This window comes from Muntiacus reevesi, unplaced genomic scaffold (genome assembly GCF_963930625.1).
Source record: "Muntiacus reevesi unplaced genomic scaffold, mMunRee1.1 SCAFFOLD_273, whole genome shotgun sequence".
Classification (NCBI taxonomy): Eukaryota; Metazoa; Chordata; class Mammalia; order Artiodactyla; family Cervidae; genus Muntiacus; species Muntiacus reevesi.
In genome coordinates, this window is record NW_027078035.1 from 1 (window position 1) to 6,032 (window position 6,032).

Sequence of the window (6,032 nt, forward strand, 5' to 3'; positions counted from 1 at the left end):
CAGAAGTGCCAGATAAGAGATTTGCAGAAAAATCAGCGTTTGCTGTTCTGTTGTTGTTTAGTTGTGTCTACCTTTCATTATAACTAGTAACTAATCTCCTTTAGAACAACATAGGTAACATTTATTAAGCTATCTTTTACTCCAAGCAGAGGAGACTCACTTAAGGAAGAAGGAAAACTGAGCGAAATAGATTACGATTAATTTTGCCACTGATTACTGTGTAACCTGAGGTTTGTTCATTGTTCTTTAGTGAGCAAGGGCAAGACTATCTTAATGAATATTGCAAAGAAAACCAAAACCTGGGACTTAGATGCCAAATAATTCCTTCTTCTTTGCCCTTTTTAGTATGCCCTTTTAGAGAAAGGGGTAAATTATTTACACATGTATTATATTTATTTGTGTTGACCATTATTGTTCAGCAAATTTATTCATGGAATAAATTTAGGAATCTAGATGTCAAAGAGTAGAAACAGCTGACTGAACAACAACAATGACAAGGAAGATGACTGGAATTGGGCAGAGATTCATGGGGGCTTTTTGTTAGGAAACTAAACAAATAGGACAGAATTTTAAGATTGATAAAGTTGAGTTATGTGAATGTTCATTATGCTGTATTCTATGTATTTAAACGTATTTTAAATATTTCACAGTTTTTAAAATTCAGATAAAATTTAGACAACTGTCAAGTTTTGCTTTATGCTCGATCACTTAACTACCACTTTGATTCTGACTTCTTTTTTTTTTTTTTTTGATTCTGACTTCTTAACGTTAAAAAAAAAACTTGAAGTATAATTAACATACAATAATGTGTTGTTAGTTGTTTGTTTCAATGAGTTTTTACCATTGTATATACCTATGTAACCACTACATAAGCTATAGAACATTTCTCTCACCTCCAGAAAGTTCCCTCATGGCCATTTCCAGTCAATTCCTTTCCCCACCCCACCCCTAGGTAACCATTTTTTAATTTCTTTCACCACAAATTAATTTTCTCTATTCTTTTTTTTCTAAATTTTATTTATCTGTTTTTGGCTGTGCTGGATCTTCATTGCTCTGTGTGTGTGTGTGTGTGTGCGCGCGCACAGGCTTTCTCTAGTTGCAGCAAGCAAGGGCTTCTCGTTGCAGTGGCTTTTCTTGTGGAGCACAGACTCTAGGGCACACAGGCTCATAGCATCTAGGGAGAGAGCTCAATAGTTGCAGTACATGGGCTTAGTTGCTCTGAGGCGTGTGGACTCTTTCTGGATCATGGATGGAACCTCATGTTGCCTACATTGGCAGGTGGATTCCTATCCACTGTGCCACGAGGTAAGTCCCAGTTTTGTCTGTTCTTGAAATTTATTGCATGAAATCAAAAGTGTCGAAGTCTTTTTATAAATTTTTACTGGGTTGTTTATCTCTTTGTTGTTGGTTTGTAGAACTCTTTATATATTCTGGACACAAGTCTGTTGTCAGATGTCTATGTTGTAACTATTTTTTCAATCCTGTATCTTGTCTACTCAATTTCTTTTTTTTTTTAAGCTGTAAAATTGCCAGTTTTATTCTTCTGGCTTATAGATCAAGAGGTAATTTGAGGTTTACATTTTTTTAAACAATTCTTTCATCAAATGTTTAGGTGCTCCAGTTGCCCTTACATAAACTGATTGCAAATTCTTTGATTGACTCTTAATTATGGAAAAACCTTTAATTATTTTTGTGTGTTTGATGTGTTCTTTAAGAAATACATATAAGCAAAAGGAAAAAAATACCACACAGAAATAGGCACAGTTAAATTTTTGATATATGTATGTATGTATACACACATGCGTGCACACAGACACACACACATGCACAATTTGAGATTTTCTTCTACATATGTAAACTGATACTGAATATACTGCCTTGTAGCCTGTTAAATTTTACTTTATGATATGGGGTGAATATATTTTCATACATATGTGTGAAACTTCCCAATTGAAAAATAGACCTGGAGAATGTGTCAAAATAGAAAATCCAGATGCTGGTAACAAGGAAACTACCTAAAACAAAACTCCACCAGGTGATTAAAAATAAAACAAAAATCAGAGACACACCAGAAAATGCTAACAGAAAAGAAGCAGGGGCCAGTTTTTAATATTAGACCAAAAAGAATTCAAGGCCTAAAGCAAACAGGATGAGGAGGGCAGTGTGAATATCTTTGTTTCCAGTTCAGTTCAGTCACTCAGTCACGTCCAACTCTTTGTGACCCCATGGATTGCAGCACACCATGCTTCCCTGTCCATCACCAACTCCTGGAGCTTACTCAAACTCATGTCCATTCAGTCAGTGATGCCATTCAACCATCTCATCCTCTGTCATCCCCTTCTCCTCCTGCCTTCAATCTTTCCCAGCATAGGGTCTTTTCCAATGAGTCAGTTCTTTGCATCAGGTGGCCAAAGTATTGGAGTTTCAGCTTCAGCATCAGTCCTTCCAATGAATATTCAGGACTGATTTCCTTTAGGATGGACTGGTGGGATCTCCTCACAGTCCAGGGGAGTCTCAACAGGGGACTTCTTCAACACCACAGTTCAAAAGCATCGATTCTTTGGTGCTTAGCTTTCTTTATAGTCCAACTCTCACATCCATACATGGATATGGTAAAACCATAGCTGGTAAAACCATAGCTTTGACTAGACAGATCTTTGTCGACAAAATAATGTCTCTGCTTTTTAATATGCTGTCTAGGTTTGTCATAGCTTTTCTTCCAAGGAGCAAGCATCTTTTAATTTCATGGCTGCAGTCACTATCTGCAGTGACTTTGGAGCCCCCCAAAATAAAGTCTCTCACTGTTTCCATTGTTCCACCATCTATTTGCCATGAAGTGATGGGACTGGATGCCATGATGTTAGTTTTCTGAATGTTGAGTTTTAAGCCAACTTTTTCGCTCTCCTCTTTCACTTTCATCAAGAGGCTCTTTAGTTCTTCGCTTTCTGCCATAAGGGTGGTGTCATCTGCATGTCTGAGATGTGAAATATTGATATTTCTCCCAGCAATCTTGATTCCAGATTGTGCTTCATCCAGCCCAGCATTTCTCATGAAATTTCTCATATTTCTCATATAAGTTAAATAAGCAGAGTGACAGTATACAGCCTTGACATACTCCTTTCCCAATTTCGAGGCAGTATGTTGTTCCCTGTCCAGTTCTAAGTGTTTCTTCTTGACCTGCATACAGATTTATCAGAAGGCAGGTAAGCTAGTCTGGTATTCCCATCTCTTGAGGAATGTTCCACAGTTTGTGGTGATCCACAGAGTCAAAGGCTTTCGCATAGTCAATAAAGCAGAAGTAGATGTTCTGGAACTCTCTTGCTTTTTCGATGATCCAACAGATGTTGGCAATTTGATCTCTGGTTCCTCTGGCTTTTCTAAATCCACCACTTCCAGTGTGAACATCTGGAAGTTCACGGTTCACATACTGTTGAAGCCTGGCTTGGAGAATTTTGAGCATTACCTTGCTAGCATGTGACATGAGTGCAATTGTGCGGTATTTTGAACAATGGCATTGTCCTTCTTTGGGACTGGAATGAAAACTGACCTTTTCCAGTCCTGTGGCCACTACTGAGTTTTCCAAATTTGCTGGGATATTGAGTGCAGCACTTTCACAGCATCATCTTTTAGGATTTGAAATAGCTCCACTGGAATTCCATCACTTCCACTAGCTTTGTTCATAGTGATGTTTCCTAAGGCCCACTTGACTTCGCATGCCAGGATGTCTGGCTCTAGGTGAGTGATCACACCATTGTGGTTATCTGGGTCATGAAGATCTTTTTTATATAGTTCATGATTCTTGCCACCTCTTCTTAATGTCTTCTTCTTCTGTTAGGTCTATACCATTTCTGTCCTTTATTGTGCCCATCTTTGCCTGAAATGTTCCCTTGGTATCTCTAATTTTCTTGAAGAGATCTCTAGTCTTTTCCATTCTATTGTTTTCCTCTATTTTTTTGCATTGATCACTGAGGAAGGCTTTCTTATCTCTCCTTGCTTTTCTTTGGAACTCTGCATTCAAATGGGTATATCTTTCCTTTTCTCCTTTGCCTTTAGCTTCTCTTCTTTTCTAAGCTATTTGTAAGGCCTCCTCAGACAACCATTCTGCCTTTTTTGCATTTCTTTTTCTTGGAGATGGTCTTGATCACTGCCTCCTGTACAATGTCATGAACCTCTGCCCATAGTTCTTCAGGCACTCTGTCTGTCAGATCTGATCCCTTGAATCTATTTGTCACTTCCACTGTATAATCATAAGGGATTTGATTTAGGTCATACATGAATGGTCTAGTGTTTTCCATACTTTCTTCAATTTAAATCTGAATTTTGCAATAAGGAGTTCATGATTTGAACCATAGTCAGCTCCCAGTCTTGTTTTTGCTGACTGTATAGAGCTTTTGCATTCTTGACTTCTAAGACTGATTAAGTCTGATTTCGGTATTGACCATCTGGTAATGTCCATGTGTAGAGCCTTCTCTTGTGTTGTTGGAAGAGGGTGTTTGCTATGACCAGTGCATTCTCTTGGCAGAACTCTGTTAGCCTTTGCCCTGCTTCATTTTGTACTCCAAGGCCAAATTTGCCTGTTACTCCAGGTATCTCTTGACTTCTTACTTTTGTGTTCCAGTCCCCTATAACAAAAAGGATATCTTTTTTTGGTGTTCTAGAAGGTCTTGTAGATCTTCATGGAACCGTTCAACTTCAGCTTCTTCAACTTCAGCTTCTTCAACATTATTGGTCGGGGCATGGAGTTGGATTACTGTGATGTTGAATGGTTTGCCTTGGAAATGAACAGAGATCATTCTGTCATTTTTGAGATTGCATCCAAGTACTGCATTTTGGACTCTTTTGTGGACTATGAGGGCTATTCCATTTCTTCTAAGGGATTCTTGCCCACAGTAATAGATATAATGGTCATCTGAGTTAAATTCACCCATTCCAGTCCATTTTAATTCACTGATTCCTAGAATGTGGATGTTCACTCTGCCATCTCCTGTTTGACCACTTCCAATTTACCTTGATTCATGTACCTAACATTCCAGGTTCTTATGCAAGGTTGTTCTTCACAGCATCGGACTTTACTTCCATTTCCAGTCACATCCACAACTGCGTGTTGTTTTTGCTTTGGCTCCATCTCTTCTTTCTTTCTGGAGTTGTTTCTCCACTCTTCATCAGGGGCATATTGGGCACGTAGCAGCCTGGAGGGCTCCCCTTTCAGTGTCCTCTCTTTTTGCCTTTTCATAGTGCTCATACTGTCTCCAGTTTCTAATCCATCATCACAGATTTGTTTCTTACTTTTCTTCTCTCTTCTCTACGCCTTTCCAACTCACCTGCTCCTCTTATTTCTTCATGGTCCAGATGCCCAACGGGTGTGCCCGTGACTAGGCAGAGTCAGCCCTCCTCTCAGGTTTCCTTCTGCTTCCTGGCTTGCACCTTCTTTGGAGAGTTAAGGATTTCCTTCTGCCTCCTGTGGTACACCATCCCAAGGGCTGTCTTCCTCGGCCTTTAGCGTGTTCTGTGGTTTTCCTCCTTTTTCTTCACAAGACTTTTGCATGTTGAGTATTTGTCTCTCATTTTCTTTTTGGGTAAATTAATTGTGCCGAGATCTAAGGGATTTTTTTCTTTCCTCTTCCCTTCAACCCTTTTGTGTCCCTTGTGAAAGACCAGGAGTCCTGAAAGGATCTGAGACCTTTCTTTCCTTCTCCAGCATAGGGAGCTGCCACAGGTCAATAGGCCCTAAACTGTAAGACCACTCAGTTTTTTAATGGTGGATTTAGATGATGTGAAGTTTTTTCTTTCGTTGGGAGCATTATGTTTCCTGCCCAAGAAATCTTTGCCTGCTTGGAAGGCACATGTTTTCTTCCGGAAGCTTTGTGACTGTGTTTCAAGTTTAGAGCTACAGTCCATCTTGAGGTAATCTTTTGTACATTGACTACTTTTCTTTGCTATAGGTAGCCCTCAGCCTGACTGGTAAAGGTTCATCTACCTTTAATATTCTCACTATTTCTCTTTAGGGGTAATGGCAGGGGACTCTCTATATA

The 6,032-nt window shown here is 39.2% G+C and overlaps 1 pseudogene; it reads right to left on the reverse strand.

Moving 5' to 3' along the window:
• Positions 1–2,128: 2,128 nt before the first annotated feature.
• On the reverse strand, positions 2,129–5,545 carry LOC136155430 (transcription elongation factor A protein-like 8; annotated as a pseudogene).
• Between the last annotated feature and the right edge of the window lie 487 nt (positions 5,546–6,032).